The 18,985-nt window shown below is 43.4% G+C and overlaps 1 protein-coding gene across 4 annotated transcripts in view; it reads right to left on the reverse strand.

Annotated features, from left to right (window-relative positions):
• The window catches only part of ALMS1 (ALMS1 centrosome and basal body associated protein), a 128,204-nt gene that overhangs the window by 99,178 nt on the left and 10,041 nt on the right, over positions 1-18,985 (reverse strand). The window lies entirely within an intron of this gene.

Genomic DNA, 18,985 nt, shown 5'->3' on the forward strand with positions numbered 1-18,985 from the left:
GGTTTTGGCCGCCTCAAGCAGCCAAAACAAAACAAAACAAAAAAGCCGCGATCGCGATCTGCAGCGGCAATTCGGCGGGAGGTCCTTCGCTCCCAGGCGGAGTGAGGGACCGTCTGCCGAATTGCCACCGAAAACCTGGACGTGCCACCCCTCTCCAGAGGGCCACCCCAACCACCTGCTTGAGAAGCTGGTGCCTGGAGCCGGCCCTGCATAAGATGATCACTTGCATGAGTCAGGAAATTCTTTTTCCCCATTCATGCAGCCTTGTGCAATTCACAAGGTGCACTCCCCTGTCTCCGCAGTATCAGGTACTGGGCCCTGCCAGAGGCAGGGTAACAGATATGCTGGATCAATTGAAATGGGCTGTAGCCCATGAAAGCTTATGCTCAAATAAATGTGTTAGACTCTAAGGTGCCACAAGTACTCCTGTTCTTTTTGCGGATACAGACTAACACGGTTGCTACTCTGAAACCTGAATGTTAAGTGTTATTCCTTGGATTTATACCAAATGTGTAACTCAAATTAAAAAAAAAATTAAAGAAAGGAGCTATATAAATCCATCAAGTGACTGCACATCAATTTATATATGTAACTTAGGACCCTGTAAAATGTTTAGGGTATTTCTTGGGGAAAAAATAAGTCTGACTTGCACCTGCAAAAACGGCTGTCACAGGGCTTTTGCCTTGATGAGACACCAGATGAAGCTATTTTGTGATTGAGGTGACATTTTTTCTCTATAGTATACCAAGCATAAAGAGGGAATCTGTGTGGTTGTCTACGCTCCTACCGAATCCTGGAGCCAGCTTCACAGGCGAGGCAGCCAGTTCCAATCACACCAGCATGAAAGTGTAAAATGAAACCTGCAGTGTATTATACAGAGATTCAACTGACACAAAATTGCTCCCTAAAACAAGAAAAGCACTAGTCCAGAAGAGAAGCATCAAACTCAAGCCGATCCAGACAGAGTGTGGCTCTGGAGTGCGGGGTGCTCGGGTAGGGTAGGGGGAGTGCTGTTGGACAGTGTCTGGGGTAGCTGAAGTGCATGTCTGCTGTCTAGGTGTTGCTGGGTTCTTTCTGGGTTAGGGAGGGGCTGAGACATCTGGGAGAACCAGTGTAGGTTGATAGAAGACATCTGGGAGGGGAGCTAGGGTCTGTCTGGGAAGCGAGATTCTGCCTGGAGGGCAATTGTTTGGGGTCCAGCTGGGATCTCTTTGAAGGCCTGGGGATTGGAAGGAGGCACTCCCAGTGGAGAAGCAGGACATGTCTCTGGGGGTTTAAGGTCTGGCTGAGGTCTCTCTGGGACTAAGATAAGGGATCTGAGGTTCAGCTGGGAGACAGAATCTTGGGGCTAGTACTGAGACCCCTCACCTATTGTCCTCACCAGATACTGCCAGCAACTCCTTTTGTTGCTGCTGCTGCTTTAATCCATCAGCGTCAGTAACCAGAGAGGAAGCACACATGCATCCAAAGATGTCCAAAAGCCATCTGCCCCGGTGGTCTCTAGTTTCCAGAATGCACAACTGCAGCTCCTGCCCACTGCTCAGCCCAGCGGTTCTCAAACTTCATTGCACCATTATCCCCTTCTGACAACAAAAAGTTATTACACAACCCCAGGAGGGGGAACCGAAGCTTGAGTCCCCTCCGGAGCCCCACAGCCTGGGCAGGAGGGGGCCAAAGCCATAGCTCAAGGGCTTCAGCCCCACACGGTGGGCCTGTAAACTGAGCCCCACTGCCCAGGGCTGAAGTCAAAGCCAAAGCCTAAGCCTAAGCCTCGCCGTCCAGGGCTGAAGCCCTCGGGCTTTGGCCCCAGGCAGTGGGGCTTGGGCTTTGGCCCTGGGCGGTAGGGCTCGGGCTTTGGCCCCAGACCTCAGCAAGTCTAATGTCTGCCCTGGTAATCCCATTAAAACAGGGTCCCGACCCACAGCTTGAGAACTGCTGGATTTAGCCAAATGTGTGACTCAGGCTGAGACAGGGCTTGAGTAATAGGGCTGCAAAGAGACTGCAAAATGCAAAGTGGTCATTTCATGGCTCAGCAGTGAAAAAAATTCATCCCATCCTCAAGAGTAGGAGAAGAAACTGTGCATCAACAGCACCGTGCCACCAAACCCCTGGCACTAGCTGAATGAGTGTGAGCAAAACATCAATAGGACTCAGCTACCGTGAAAAGATGCAACATAAATGGCTTCTGATGCAGCACGCCATGTAGACTATGTCCCCCCCCCCCCCCAAAAAAAGGACATGCACTGTTTGAATCTGATTCTCTCCCTAGTAGGCTCAATTTCAAAGTAAGAGTTCTGGCTGACCAAAGTCCTGGAAAAGATCATGCAGATGTGTTATACCGATTCTGAGAGCAGTTCATTTACATTAAATGTCTGTAAAACAGTTCTCAAAAACAATGTTAATTTAGAGCTATTGGTCATATGGACAGGGATGACTTATGTGTTCTTTTGTGGCTTCAATTTCTCTTTCAATATCTGAAGTGATTGTCTTTGCTTCTGAAGAGATAAGTAAGTCTGCCACCTAACATTTCAGCTGAAAGGTAGGGAGGGACAGTGAAGCTTTGTAGTAGCATTTACTAACTTATTCAGGGTCGAGCAAGCCTGACTTTTCTCTGCAACCAACAATAGGAACAAAAAAAGTCACTTGATATATCAGGGGATAGGAGAGCAGATGCTTCACACTGGTAAGATAAAAATGCAAACACAAGCTCTCAATGACCTTGTGGAATCTTATAAAGTACCCTTGAGGGAAAACGTCTAAAGAAAGTCCCAGAAAGATGGGGAAAATTGCAACTCCTACAGAAACTTACACTTTATGTAAACATTCAGGGCCAAATTCACCTCTGGAGTAACTCAAGTAAAGAATTATTCCAGGGATGAAACGGACCTAGCCTCTTAATTAAGATTTATGGGAAATGGGTTGGGGGAGGATGAGGAGGATAAACACCTCCACACTAAGACAGTCAATTATAACCAAGGAGAAAAAGCTTGTAACTGACTCTGCAGTGGAGTTCACAGCTCTGCTCTGGAGCCATATTCAGATGCGGTTGTTCTCTTCTCCCTGGCTCCTCTGACTGTACCTGCAGAGATGGGCACAACAGCTACTGGACACAACTCTAGAGTGACACCATGAACTCCACTACTGAAGCAGTTTTTCCCTCCAACAACTCCCTTTGGTTGTTTTTTGAGGAACAACAGCTCCAACAAAACTTGCAGGAATGAGATTCCTGTTTGTGGAAGATGAAATGTGTCCCCTATCCATGCTTGGGATCAGTGAAGGGATGGCCTTCCAAATTCCCAATATTCCCCCATTTTCTCTCCTCCATAGTCTGCCACAGCCATTCCCATCTCCTCACTCTGACTTCAGTGATGTAACTCCTCAGCTCCATCAGATACAGGCCTCCTCGGCAGCAGGCAATGATCTTCAAAAAAGAGAGAACCAATGCTTCACAGCTTCAACATGGCATGGAGCACCCCGATTGAGTGTTAGAAGTACTAATTGAGGGTCCGAGGGAGTGCAGCAATAGGGAATTATGCATGGCATCGCCATCCTCCTTAACCACCAATCACTGCTCATTCCATATTTCACACCACCACCAGAGTATTTCAAGGAGGTCATCTCTGCCCAATACCCCACCCTCAACCATAAACCTCTTGTAATAATGCCACACCCCCAAGCCATCTTTGGCTTGTCAAGTCTATGCTCATTCTCTCCACTTGTGCTTTGCTGTCTAAAGAAGATAGCTGTAGAGCAGGTCTTGTAGTTCCATTCCTCAGGCAGCTTCAGGGAGAAGTCCTCTCTCTCCCACCCAACTACTCCATGACACATGACATGCTGGGACAGGCCAGATAAAGGAGTACCTCTGTCTGAAACTGCCTGCGGAGTGACACTGCCAGGCCTGCTTACATACAGCTTTTCTAACCTGCTTCACACTTAATTGGCCTTTAAAAAAGTTTGTGTGTCAGAGAATATTTAATAATGAAGTACACTAGAACCTCAGAGTTACAAACACCAGAGTTATGAACTGACCAGTTAACCACACACCTCATTTGGAACTAGACCAGTTGTTCCCAAACATTAACAACCTGTGAACCCCTTTCACTAAAATGTCAAGTCTCGCGAACCCCCTCCTAGAAATGAATATTTCCAGGGATTTTCTCTATGCCTGAGTATAAATTATAAAAGCCATGATCTTGGAAATACAAAATTTGTTTTCATGACATGCTTATTACACACAATTTATTATTATTTATCATTACAGTATTTTTATTACATTATGAAAACGGCACCACTCTTCCAAGATCTCACTTTCGTAACTTGTATCACTTTGAATAAGCCTGTTAGAAGACAAGGCTCCTATGTTTCATCAAGGATTATCAGATGTGAAACAGCGTGAAGGTATTTAAAAAACCAATTCAAAGAGTTCCTCTACACAAGCATTCAGGTCTTGAGCAGTCCAGGCAAATAATTAGGGTGACCAGACAGCAAATGTGAAAAATCGGGACAGGAGTAGGGGGTAATAGGAGCCTATATAGGAAAAAGACCCCAAAATTGGGACGGTTCCCATAAAATCAGGACATCTGGTCACCCTACAAACAATGCACATTACAACAAAGCTTAAACTTGTTCTTCATAATAATTTTAAAAACAACACTAGCTGCCTATTTAATTTTAAAAACTGCAAAAAATATCTACCTCCCTTTCCATTTCTTATAGGAGTCTTGAAGTTTAAATCTCCTCAGTGTGATAGGTATGCTTGCTTTGATCTGCTTAGCTCTTGGAAGTCCAGGGGCTGCTGGCCCCATGCTGCCCGGGGTCCCTAGGGACAGCTCTGGCCGCCATTAGGGAATTTTTTCCCAAGAATCCCCTGTAACATTTCGTGAACCCCCAGGGGTTAACTAACCCCAATCTGGTAACCATTGAACTAGACGTATGCAATCAGGCCGCAGCAGAGACTGTGTTAAATGTAAACTACTAAAAAAAAATATAAAGGGAAAGTATAAAATACAGAATTGACAAAGTAAGGAAACTATTTCTGTGCTGGTTTCATTTAAATTAAGATCATTAAAAGCAGCATTTTTCTTTAAATAGTAAAGTTTCAAAGCTGTATTAAGTTTATGTTCAGTTGTAAACTTTTGAAAGAACCACCATAACATTTTGTTCAGAGTTACGAACAACATCTATTAGAGGTGTTCATAACTCAGGTTCTACTGAATAGATTGGTAAAGGAGTAGAACCAATGAGACGAAAACTACTACATACAAGACCCTTCCTTGTAGAAGAATTAAAATAATTTTTTTACGGGCACAATATAACTAAAAATCTTCCAGTGAATCATTTTTATAGACATTTCCATAGTCACACATAATCTATTCCTGGTCTTCACTTGGAAAGTTGTACTTAGTTGCATAGATCTGCATACACTGTGGGGTATTTGCCATTTGCACTCCATATGAATGGCAAAGAATGCTATGGCAATTTGATAGAGGGTCTCTGTACCCCAACATGCGAGGTAAGGCATTCAATCTTGGCAGACCCCACTCCAGAATGAAGATTTGTCGTCAAAGACAAATACATGAAATTCAGTAATTTAGATTCTATAATTATAAAATAAGAGTTAGTCTAATACAAAGGTTGAGAATTTACCCTAACTGATGCTTAAAATGAAAAAAAAAAAAAAAAAAAGAATTTCATGTAATAAATGCAGTGAAACAAAAATCAAGCTTGAAAGGAGACTTAGGTTGGAACTCATTAAATAAACATGTTCTTACCTATGTAACTAATTGCATCTTATATTTATTAGATCTGAAAAACTTTAAAGTGGAATCTATTTTTCACTTACGTTGTTTGTTTACATTTTAATTTCTCTCAAATTGGCATTCATAACAAGTATTTTCAGTTAATCTAACAACGAATTTCAAGTTCAAGCACATTTGATGGTTCTGTTTATTTTTAATAATAAAAATATGTAAGTGCATACACAAGTTATGTGATTCTCATGCTCCTGGCAAGCCATAGATTCAGGCATAAAAATGAGGCAACCTTGATGAAAGGGATTCAGGGATCAATAATGGCATAAAGATCCTTTCAATTGTAGGTCACACGTTCAGATATGCCTCAAACTGCTAACAAATTAAATGTGTTGCTATCCAATGGCTGACTGCTGGCTTATATGAAATTAGTTTAGGGTCTTAGACTAGTTCCCAATGGACAGAGGTCTGTATCACAAAAGCCACCAATACATTAGACTCGCATTACATTGTTGGCCATAGTTTCAACTGACACAATGAAGTCTGAATGGATCATAAAGAGTGAATTCCCCTCTCGCCCTTAATGGTGTTCGCCCCAGGTTAGTGTTGGGACACAATGGCAAATAGCATTGGGAAACTTGAGGATCTACACCCCACATCCTGTCTGTGAATAAATGGAAGTGTTCACTCTCCTGGGATGTAAATCACAACCCACTTCACTTTTAAGAATGGCAAATTTAATTTGGGGCTTTAAGTGCTTGGTGGCCCCTTTAACAAAAGCCAGCTTGCCCAAATGGCTAATTTTAAAGAGAGATGCCACCAGCACCATACACCCACATTTCTTCAACACCAGTTAAAAAAGAGTCACTTCATAAATTAATTTCAGAAATCTTATCTCTGGAGGCGTAACAATAGAGCCAAAATTTCCACACAGTTTGCCTTCCTCAAGTCTTCCAGGAAATCAGATCACTGAAATATATACATGACGTGGTTGTTCCTTGGTACTGAACAACTGTGCGTGTACAACACAGGGGTCTCTTCCTTGAAAATAGCTGTTCCAAAGCTGTTGATTGAAACCAGTTTAAAAGCATCAGTATTTGTAAAAGGCTAATAGTATCATTTTGAAAACCTGTGCTGTGCTACCTATTGCTTGTGCATGGAACAATGTTGCTAAAATAAAGGCAAACAGCTTCTAAGAAAATTATTCGTGTCACTCAAAACAAGATGAAAATGTTTATTTAAACTTTTAAACATTCATAGACATTATTGAACAGTTTTTTTAAATCAAACTTTCATATGCTCAACTGACAGCAGGCAATCTATGCAAGAAAATCATTCTCTAAAGCATTACTGCAGTGTGGATGAAATTCACCCATAACAACAGGGGCCACTTAAAACTGGTAACACAGCAGAACAGTTATCGCAGCAGCTGTTCTGCTGCATAGGGGAAGGGCAGCTACAAAGTAGGTGAACAGGGTGACTCTCTACGCTCTGAAACCAGTGGAGTGATTATTCTGTGTAACCCATGCGTAAGCACTTCAGGGGTAGGCCAGGACAAGGCCACTGAATCCGTAATTAAATAGACCTGTGGCCACGAATCTCTGCATGGCAGCATGTGCAACGGTCACAGCTCCTGTTCAGTCCACATGCCGGAAGCACAGCAACAGAGACAATGAGAAGCTGCTCCATGCTTTGGCTACTATTGGTTGGGGCTGAAGTCCATTCCAAACACCCCTACATGGCAGTTTGCTTGGGATTTGTGCTAGGGCAGAGGAAATTAATTTCATTCTGTATGTATATGTTCCATTATTCATATTAATCAGTCATTAGAAGAAGCAACACTAGGGTACTTGACAATGGTTTTGAATAAAAACACATTCCAGCACCTGTTTGATAATTAAATAAGGGGCCTTTTATTTAAAATTTAGATTTTGAAAAGGTTACAATTTGGTATTATAATATACATCTTCAGTACAGGGGAGTTTTATTATTAATCCCACTTGAAATGAATAGTCTTGAGTTGGGACACACAGTGTCCTTAGAAGGCTAATCAAAAAAGTGTAATGAGACATGAGCAAAATAGTACAAATTAACGAAGGATTAAATGTGATAGATATTGATTTTATTTAGATATGTTAAGTATGGCTAATTAGGTGGGTGTTCTGAATGGTACTAGAACATATCAGTAACAAGGGCATGTGTTAAAGATGCATGTAATAAATAGAGTAAGATGGAACAAAAGAGCAGTGGTTGTGATTCTCTATTTAAGTTAAACCTCCTATGTCTATGGTGAAATCTGTTACTTTTTGAAGTTATTTTATTATTTATAAATGTGTCAGCCTGCCAGCCTTGAAGACTGGGGTCCTTTGTCTATATATCAAGTAGTGGCACTGCAGATTTCCTTCCTCCACATTCCCCCACCCATAACCAGGGAGGAATCTACTGTAGGAAAAAGAGAAGTCAGGGCCAGATCCACAAAGGTAGATAAGCTCCTAACTTCCATTGAAATCAATGCAAGGTAGGAGTCTCCAAAGCCCACTCATTCATTGCCCTCTTCCAACAAATGGGAGTAAGTGCCCTTCCCCGCCCTTTTTTTCCCCTTCTCCTTTTGGGAGAACTGTCCATTAAGAATTGGACCAAGATCATCAACTCATTTTTTCATCCATCCCCATGAGAAAAGTTTTGAAAAGGGGAACATTCCAATTCAACATGACTAAAGCAGAGTGGTTAAAAATTTATTATTTCTTATTTAAATCAGATTTTTAAATTGGTATTTAAAAAATACATTTTTTAAAAAACAAATCTGTTTTAAGTCAAATCTGAATTTAATACAAAATATGTTAAGGGACTAAACTTGTTATAATCCCTTAAAATATTTAAACAAAAAAAAATACATATGCTGAATCCATGAGCCTCTATCAAAAACCTTGAGTGAAAGGTTGCTTTTCTATATAAAGAAAGAATCGGGGGGGAAACATCTTACTTTTGAGGTCAAGCTTTATAAATATTACAGTATATTACCTGTACCAAAAAAAAAAGATTTTCTTCATCATCATCCAATAAAGCCATGGATGAGTTCGTAATCGGAACCAGTAAATTCCAGCAAGATTCCGCAGACGAACAGATTGCTCAGTTCATTTATGCAAAAAAATACTCCCTTGCGTCTTGTTCAGAAGAAACATTCCATTGATATAGTTCAATCATTACAACCAGGCTACACTCCACCTGACAGAGCAGACACTGCTGGAAGGGTGCTGGATACAGTGTATGAGAAGGAAACTAAACAGTGTGCATGTGATCAGGCATACTACGCACTGGTTCAGCCGGGGTTAATCACACTCTGTGGACCAAGGAGGCCACACCCCCTTGTCCCTGATGGGCATACTCCAGCTGGAACCAGGATATAAAAAGGAGCAGCTCAGCTCAGTCTGGGCTGACCGCCAAAGGAAGCAGAGCTGCATTGCAGGCTCCTGCAAAGAGATTGCCGGCACTCTAGAACACAGAGGCTCCAGTTGAACCCAGCCACTCAATGCCACTGTCGGAGAAAAAACACAGTTCTCACTTTTTGTTTGGGTACAGCTAGTCAGATGCTTTATTTCTCTCACACCACAGAGGGAGGAGAGACTGCAGAACCTCCGAGACTACCAGCCGCAGAACAAGGGGAAGAAGTAGCCCAGGGAGACTAAGCTCTGCTCTAGTGGAGATACTGGGCTTTGATTCAGTGGGCTTCGGAAGTATCCACACCGAGTTAGCGGCAGATATCCCTGCCCCAGCTGCTGCCCACCCCGCTCTGGCCACTAGCCCACACTGCCCTGCTGCAAAGGGTGCTTATTAACTCTGGCCACTAGGCCGCACTGCCCTGCCGTGGTAGAAAAGGTAGTTCTACTGATTCCAGCCGTTAGGCTACACTGCCCTACCTAGAAGGGTAGCCCTAGCGACTCAGGCCATCGACCCATGAACCCTCACCAAAGGTCTACTGCACTGGCCCTCACCATTAGGCCACACTGGCTTAAGAGCCAGGACTGCTGTGGTGGCTGGGAAGACTATGCTATTTGGGCTCCACCCCCAGTTCTACTTCAATTCCCCCACAACTCAACAGTCCCCTGACCAGGTGGACCTACCCTGCGACAGTGCAAAACACACAAGGGGAAATTCTTTAATCTGAATTTTGATGGATGGAGCAATGTACACAATGATCCAGTCAGTAATGGATGCTAGTGTGACAACGGAAGATGGGGTTGTCAATCATACAAAAACAACTGACAAATCAGGAAATGCCTATACAGCAGAATACTTAAAAGTAGCAGCAACAAAAGCTCGAACAAACTGTGAGCAAAATTCAAGTGTCAAGTGCATAGCTTTGTCACAGACAATACTGCAAATGTAGCAAAGAGAAACAATCTAGACCAGGGGTCGGCAATGTTTGGCACGCGACTCGCCAGGGTAAACACCCTGGCGGGACAGGCCAGTTTTATTTACCTGCTGACGCGGCAGGTTCAGCCGATCGCGGCCCCCACTGGCCGCGGTTTGCCGTCCCGGGCCAATGGGGGCGGCGAGAAGCCGCAGCCAGCACATCGCTCGCCCGCTCCACTTCCCGCCGCCCTCATTGGCCCGGGACGGCGAACCGCAGCCAGTGGGGGCCACGATCGGCTGAACCTGCCGCGTCAGCAGGTAAATAAAACTGGCCCGGCCCGCCAGGGTGCTTACCCTGGCGAGCCACGTGCCAAACGTTGCTGACCCCGGATCTAGACATACAATTGAAGACACCTCCTCCATACCCCTTATACTGCTATTTTGATGCTGTCTCCTTTTTAATTGTGGTTTGATATCTGTGTTAGCCCGTGGGGTCTGAATGGGGTAGAGATGGACCAAATCCTCCACAGGTGTAAATCAGCATAGTTTCACTGAAATTCAACTCCACCAATTTACACCAATGGAGGATTTGGTATGATACGTACGTGTGTGTGTGTGTGTGTGTATTGCTGTACATTGTACTCCACATTCTGATTGAAATACTATGCTTCTTGCAAATGTACCTGTGGTTAATTTTCTATTAAATAGTAGTACTTAGTGTGCTTTACTTCTTCAAAGTACTGTACAAACAAAAAAGTGTCTACTGCAACATTTTGGTTGGCTTTTTTGTAGTTGCCATTTTCATGTTAAGAAATTAGTTGGCTGGATGATTTCTAAATTTTAGCTGGTCCTGTCCCAAAGATTATCCTGAGAGAATCACTGCATATTTTAACAACTAGTAATAATGAATTGACACTTACAAACAAGTAAAGAACTTTCCTTGAGACTGAAAAGCATCTTAGAAATGTGGTAAGTATCATCATGTCCATTTTCAGATGGGGAAACTGAAGCACCGATTGGTTAAGANCGAACCGCGGCCAGTGGGGGCCGCGATCGGCCGAACCTGCCGCGTCAGCAGGTAAATAAAACTGGCCCGGCCCGCCAGGGTGCTTACCCTGGCAAGCCGCGTGCGAAACGTTGCCGACCCCTGATCTAGACTATGATAATGGAGAGAACCTGAAACTTACGTATGCCTTATTCATTTGCTGCATCTTTTAGTCAAAGGCTTAAGTAAAACTCCAGAAATCAAGGAAAATGTTGAAATTGTTAAAACTTCCGTAAACAACCACTGTGCTTCAGTATCTCCCCCAAGATGTACAATGGAATTCATTGGTTGACTGTTTTGATATTTATGAAGAACTGGTCTATTCTGATGACAATTTTTGAAGAAAACCATGACAAAATAGATGAACTATCACAGCCAAAGTAGTCAACATGGGACTGAAGAGAAATGTAGAAGATATGCTGAATATACTGAAACTTATTTCCATAGCCTTGGACAAACTGCAGAGAGATTGCTGCTGTACTGCTGAAGCCATTGAAATTTGGAAAGAACTTCAAGAGATACCGAAGAACAAAATGCCTGACAACGAAGGTAAATTGCAGGCAGAAAAGAAGCACTTACACCTCCACATATCTTTGCCAATATTTCCAACCCAAAGTACCAGGGTAAATGCTCAATTGCTAAAGAAGATGCTGCTGCTATGACTAATGGACATCTAAATAACTCATCAGTCATGCCAACCATAATAAATCTCAGGGCTAGAGGTGAACCATTCAAGCGGCACGTTTACTGATGATATTTTAAAGAAAGTCACATGACTGAATTGGTGGAAGTCACTAACTAAGCACCTGGAATCAGAATTTAATGAAGTGCTAAACCAGCACTAAACTTGACAGCAGTAGCCTCTTTTTCAAGCAGAGAACGAAAATTCTCTTCATGTTGATTAATTCACTCAAAGTTGAGAAATCGATTGGGAGTTGAGAAAAAGATCAGGAAAATAGAAGTTACTTACTTTGTAACTGGAGGTTCTTTGAGATGTGTCGTCTCTATTGAAATTCTACATAAGTATGCATGCGTTCCATGCACCCGGAGTTGGAGAATTCTTGAAAGCCATGTCCATTGGTCTGCTCTCCATTTAGAGATCCTCTGAGAGAATATAGCTTCACCTCAAACTCTTTCCAGTATGGCAATAAACAATCAGAGATTGTCGGATTGGCTTTGTAGGCAAAAGGCTAAGGCTTATCGCATGTCGAGGGAATTAAATCTCCTTTCTTCTTCAGTTGTGTGGACTTTTTGGAAAAAATCACAAGTAATTTAATTGACTAGTTCTGAAAAACTATTCTGGGGGTGAATTTAGAGTGTCAACACAATGAGGCCTTGTCTCTATGGAATACAGTGTAAGGTACATTTGTCATCAGTGCTCCAAACTCACTCTCCTTCCTGGCTGAGGTGATGGCCCCCAGGAATGCAACATTCATAGATAGGAAAGCCATGAAACATATAAACAGTGGTTCAAAGGGAAGCTTAGTGAACACCGTAAGAACAAGGTTTAAGTCCCATTGTGGAATAGGTTTTCTTACTGGCGGAAAGGTTCTGATTAGGGCCTTCCAGAATCTGGTACTCTGTGGGCAAGTGAAAACAGGATAATCACATGAAAAGGGGTAGTATGCCCTGATTTCTGCCATATGAACCCATAAAGAGTTGATGGAAAGACCCATTGTTCTGAGTGAAAGAAGATATCTCCAGAGGCTGCATGCTGGACTAAGTTTTTGTTGTGCCCAGATAGAGAAATGCTTCCACTTGACTGCACAGCATTTTCTAGTGGAATCTTTTCTACTATTAGTAACAACGTTTTGCACAGAGATTCAGAACAAGAATATTCTAGAGTTGATGTACATCCAAAAACCAAAGTGCTGAGATGGAGTGGTTGGGATGCTTGAATCTGTCTTTCCACTGAGTCAGGAGATTTAAAAAGGACTGCATGTTAATTGGCAACCAAGATGACAGGAGTAGAATTTGGGTGCCAAAACTGTCTGGGCCAGTTGGGGGTGGGGAGGATGACTCGTGCCTTATCTTGACGAATTTTCTGTAAGACCCGAGGTAGGAGTGGTAAGGGAGGAAAGGCATAGTTCAGATGGTCTGACCACAGGAGGAAGAAAGTGTTGCCCTGAGAGTGAAGACTTCAGAATCCTTCTGGAGCAGGATATGTTGCACTTTGTTCTTTGGAGAGGCAAACAGATCTCTTGTGGGGATTCCCCAGAGAGCAAAAATACTGTCTACTACTGAATTGTGCAACTCCCACTCGTGGTCGCTAGCAAAGCGTCTGCTGAGAGTTGGACAGCATTTTAATGTTGATGTGCATCCTGGTCTCTCAGGAAGTCCAAATGCCCTGTGCTAAACGGGACAAATCCATAGTGATTGCATACCATAGTACAGATGAAGTTACTTTGCTGGACACAGTTACTATGGCATTCCTGGATTGTTTGCTTGGTGAGTACACTGCCTAAAGCCATGCTTTCAGACAATGAAGACAGTCTGGCAAATAGCGTGACATACGTACTTGAAGCCATATGTCCCAGGAGAGAAAGAAATTCTAATTGGTGTTCGAGGGCTCGTAAGCTGATCTATGAAGGTGTTCATCATGTGGAATCAGTTTCTGGGCAGATAGGCCTTTGCCATGATTTAATTTAGGGATACACCATGAATTCTAAAGTCTGCACTGGAGTAAGAACAGATTTTTCCAAATTTATGCTGACTCCTAGGAAGAGAGGACTTGGAATGCTGACAAAATGGCTTTGTGAGCTTCTTGATGTATCCTGGCAACAAAGAAGCCACTCACCAAGATAGGGAAAGACTGCGAAGCCACCACGAAAAGACCTGGCCGGGGGGGGAGGGGAGGAGAAGAGAGGAGCAAGGCTGAATGGGAGAACTCTATCGAAAATGGTCTGGGCCCACCATGAATCGGAGGAAGTGTTTGTGAGCGAGGTGAATGTCCACATGAAAAATACTCATCCTTCATATCAAAGGTTGGCACTGAAGCGGTATCTGTTCTATTGTTCCTTCCTGCAAGAGGGATTCTACTTCTTGTTTGAGAATCTCCTCATGAGAATAGCCCCTGAAAAGGAGTGGAGTTGGGAGTTTAGAGGAGCAAGGGAGATAAATTCGATTGCATAGCCAGAATAGATGATTACTACCCACTTGTCCGTTGTTACTTCCAGAGGTGGAAAAAGAGTGCTAGATGACTCTCAAAGTCACAAAGATGTGCACAAATTGGAAGGTACTGGCATCATCATTTTGATGGAGGCTGGGATCAGGATGATAATTTTGCCACAGAAGGTACAGGGAAATGGGACTTCTGAACCCTTTGCCTTTTACAGGTGCCTCATAAGATCATTGATGGTAAAATTGTTGAGCCACTGGCCTAGGTTTGTATGGTTGCTGCGGAAATCTCTCTTCAGCGCAGGTGTATATATTCCCAGGGAGCAGAGAGTGGCCCTGGAGTCCTTTAAAGTATGTAGACTCATCTCTGTTTTCTGGTTGAACAGATGAGTTTCATCGAAAGGCAGATCCTCCAGAATGGTTCTTGACCTCCCTGAGAAACCCTGACGCGTAGAGAGATGATTCACAGCACAATAGCAGTAGACATTGCCCTAGAAGATGTACCTACTGCATCCACCACTGACTGAAAAGCAGTCTTGGCAACCAACTTGCCTTCCTCAACGAGAGCCTGAAACTGGGCTCTATCCTCTTGTGGAATAAAGTCTGTGAATTTAGAATAGTTCAGGCAATCATATCTAGCCATCAGTGCTTGGTGACTGGCTATTCAAAACTGAAGTGGAGTGCCCCAAAAATCAAGCAGAGTGCCCCAAGGGTCGGTCCTGGGGCCGGTTTTGTCCAATATCTTCATTAATGATCTGGAGGATGGTGTGGACTGCACCCTCAGCAAGTTTGCAGATGACACTAAACTGGGAGGAGTAGTAGATACGCTGGAGGGTAGGGATAGGATACAGAGGGACCTAGACAAATTAGAGGATTGGGCCAAAAGAAATCTGATGAGGTTCAACAAGGACAAGTGTAGATTCCTACACTTAGGAAAGAAGAATCCCATGCACTGCTACAGACTAGGGATCGCGTGGCTAGGCAGCAGTTCTGCAGAAAAGGACCTAGGCGTTACAGTGGACGAGAAGCTGGATATGAGTCGACAGTGTGCCCTTGTTGCCAAGAAGGCTAACGGCATTTTGGGCTGTATAAGTAGGGGCATTGCCAGCAGATCGAGGGATGTGATCGTTCCCTTCTATTCGGCATTGGTGAGGCCTCATCTGGAGTACTGTGTCCAGTTTTGGGCCCCACACTACAAGAAGGATGTGGAAAAATTGGAAAAAGAGTCCAGCAGAGGGCAACAAAAATGATTAGGGGGCTGGAGCACATGACTTATGAGAAGAGGCTTAGGGAACTGGGATTGTTTAGTCTGCAGAAGAGAAGAATGAGGGGGGATTTGATAGCTGCTTTCAACTACCTGAAAGGGGGTTCCAAAGAGGATGGATCTAGACTGTTCTCAGTGGTACCAGAAGACAGAAAAAGGAGTAATTGTTTCAAGTTGAAGTGGGGGATGTTTAGGTTGGATATTAGGAAAAACTGTTTCACTAGGAGGGTGGTGAAGCACTGGAATGGGTTACCTAAGGAGGTGGTGGAATCTCCTTCCTTAGAGGTTTTTAAGGTCAGGCTTGACGAAGCCCTGGCTGGGATGATTTAGTTGGGGATTGGTCCTGCTTTGAGCAGGGGGTTGGACTAGATGACCTCCTGAGGTCCCTTCCAACCCTGATATTCTATTCTATGAAGGCAAGTAGAAGTGAATATCTTCCTGCCCAATAAGTCAAATCATTTACCCTCTTTAATCGACTGAGTAGAACTAGGGTGCTGCTGTCTAAATCTCTCAAAAACAGCCTGGATGACCAAAGAATTAGAAGCAAGATGAGAAAAAAGAAATTCCACCCCTTTGGCTGAGACAAAATATCATTTTTTCACCCCCTTATGGGTAGTGGCACAAGTAGCAGAGGTATACCAGACTGTTCTAGCTGGTTCCAAAATAGCATCACTAACAAGAAGTGCTACTTGGCTGGAAACACAGGAATAGAGGACGCCTGTCTGTTTGTGTTTGGGATCCTGAACTTCCTCAAGGGAGATCTGTAGCTCCCCTGCAATCCCATGTAACAGTTCCTGGAATTGCCTTGAGTCATCAGGGGGAGATGGAGACACTGGGACAACTGCTTCATCAGGAAATGACAAAGACAATCTCACCAGTACTAGCGGAACTGCCGGATCTGACTCATACTCTTCATCTTCCATGGGGTCAGGAGGAAGCTCTGGCTGACCTCTTGGAGAGGAAAGGTGGGCTGACCCCCTAATAGATTATGCCAACTCTGCAAGGTGGTGCGGTTCCCATAGTCCCTGATGCTGTACCCATCAACCGTACCAATAGTCACGCTGGAGGGAAACCAATGCTCGATAATGGACTAGGAGCCAGACTCCTTCCATAAGTTGCATCTTCTGGTGTGGTCAGGATCTGTCTTGTAAGGGACGGACCTGATGAAGGTGGAGATTGGGGATCCAGGAGAGCAAAAATGTCATCAGGTGGAGCATCACATTTTATTCTCCATGGAGTGCAAGAGATCCTGTCTGCCCGAACCGAAGGGACTGGAGCAGTTACTGTTTGTACCACACTAGGGCAAGGCAGAGCCAGTACCGTCGATGGCTGAGGCTCTCGATGGTTGCCTTTTTGTCAGTGCTGTTGGTTCTCAGAGCTTAGGCTTAGTGGGTGCCAGCGGTAGTGCTGCCACCAGAGCACAGCATAGTACTGACAGAGCCCTGGATTTGTGGGTTTTCTTGTTGGGACCCTGAGACTTGGGACATTCTAAATCCTCATGGGCTGACCAGGAAGACTTGCTTGACTTAGGCAGGACTAAATGCAACTTTTTTGAAATGGATTTAGAGGAGGATTTGCTATCATGTTTATGAAAATGCTCCCTACCCTCCCAACAAAATCCCAAAGGGGGATTTGTGGGTGTAGGTTCCCTCATTCCTAAGTTGGACCTCACTGCAGGAGATGCATTCCTTACTGAGTCAGGCTGACGTACTGGGGGTGGTGAATAGAGGATGGGAGGAGAGGGGAGGAGATGTCCCCTGGTCTGGAGCCAAATGCAGCCTCATAGTCTTATCAAGTGCTTCTTGAGGCAAAGTTCCCACCCTTCACAGGTATGGCTGGGGAAAGAACATGCACCTTGGCATGGCATGCGCTTCCCCGAGGCAGTACAGGCAGCGCTGATGGTTGCTGATCAAGAAGCATGGACAAAAAGCACAGATTTTGAAGCCTACTCCTGCGCATATTCCAGTACCCATAACAGGGTACCAGGGGAAGTAGGAGGAGGAACATGGGGATTCCTCTGGATAGGGAAACTATTTATTGATCCATCCACCCATAAAAACTTAGCTAAAAATTACCAGATAAAATTCTAAAACTATTTACAAAATAGGTACACATGTATTTACAGACAGAAGAATAAATGAGGACAAAGCTCTGACACAGGCCATGAAGTGGTAAGAAGGAACTGGACAGGTGGTCAGTCCATTCCACCCTTTATTTCCTCAATTGGAGGCATGAGGAGAGTAGGGGCACATGTGCAAACCAACATACATGGCTTTCAGGAATTCTTTCACTCCAGGTGCATGGAGAACATGTGTACCCACAATGTAATACACATAGGGACCAGCACTCAAAGAAGAACTTGTCTCTCTTTTCCAGTCTATGAATAAAAAGGAGGAAGGAGAGGATGAGTTCTACTAGGTTTAAAAATTTGAAGAACAGCCTAAGTAACTTAGAATACTGTCTCATTTTCAAGAGACTGAGGCGAGTAGGACCGTAGTAAGCTCCAGTCACTTTCACTTAGGCATATTTGAAAATTTTTCCACGCTGACCTGAAATAATCAGGTTTAATTCACTGACTACAATTGACTACTCTGTTCCTTTAATAAATTATTTAGTTGCGAATATGAAACATGTTTTGATAAGAGAAGTTTATGTATTCAAAACATTTATATAAAGCAAAACCTTAAATGTTATATGCTGTTTTGTGTGTTTAATTAAATACCAGTAACTATCCTAATGTAGCTTGACACAAATCTAATAAATAAGCAATGTATCATTCACCATTTTCTAACCCAATAAAAACGTACAATAAAAATCTGAAAATATTAAGCTATATAATTGCTTATATAAATATATATAGTTACAGTTTGCCCATCGACGTAGCAAAAAGATTACCAAATCTTGTATAAAGGCTATATTTAGTAAATCAACAAGTTTTAATGATTAGATCAACCAATGAGAATGCACCTTTCAGAGAAAATAACTGAAGTACTAATGGAGAAGTTGATTAAAAAAAAAAAAAAAAAATCGAGGTTTTCCACTTGGTGATTTCAATCATGATTTAAAACAATTAAACTGGCAGCATATGCCACAGGTAAGTTCAAATACACGATTAGACCTTTTTATTTTTGTATGTTTTCTCTGTAAGGCTTTTATCCTAAACTAAATGTACTCTGTTTTGAAAGAGCTGTTTGGTTATTTGTAACTGCTGCAACACTGTTCATAGCCCTTGGACAGAAAACAAAGCACAGGTGCTGGACTTTGGGGCTTGTCTTCACTACGGGCTAAATCAGCACTGCTGCAATCGGCAGGCATCAATTTAGCAGGTCTTGTGAAGATGCAGTAAGTCAATGGGAGAGCATCTCCTGTCAACATAGCACAGTGCAGACACCGCTGTAAGTCGATCTAAGCTACGTCGACTTATGTTATGTATCTTATGTAACTTAACTAGCGTAA

This window comes from Trachemys scripta, chromosome 5 (assembly GCF_013100865.1).
Source record: "Trachemys scripta elegans isolate TJP31775 chromosome 5, CAS_Tse_1.0, whole genome shotgun sequence".
In the NCBI taxonomy this organism is placed as follows: Eukaryota; Metazoa; Chordata; order Testudines; family Emydidae; genus Trachemys; species Trachemys scripta.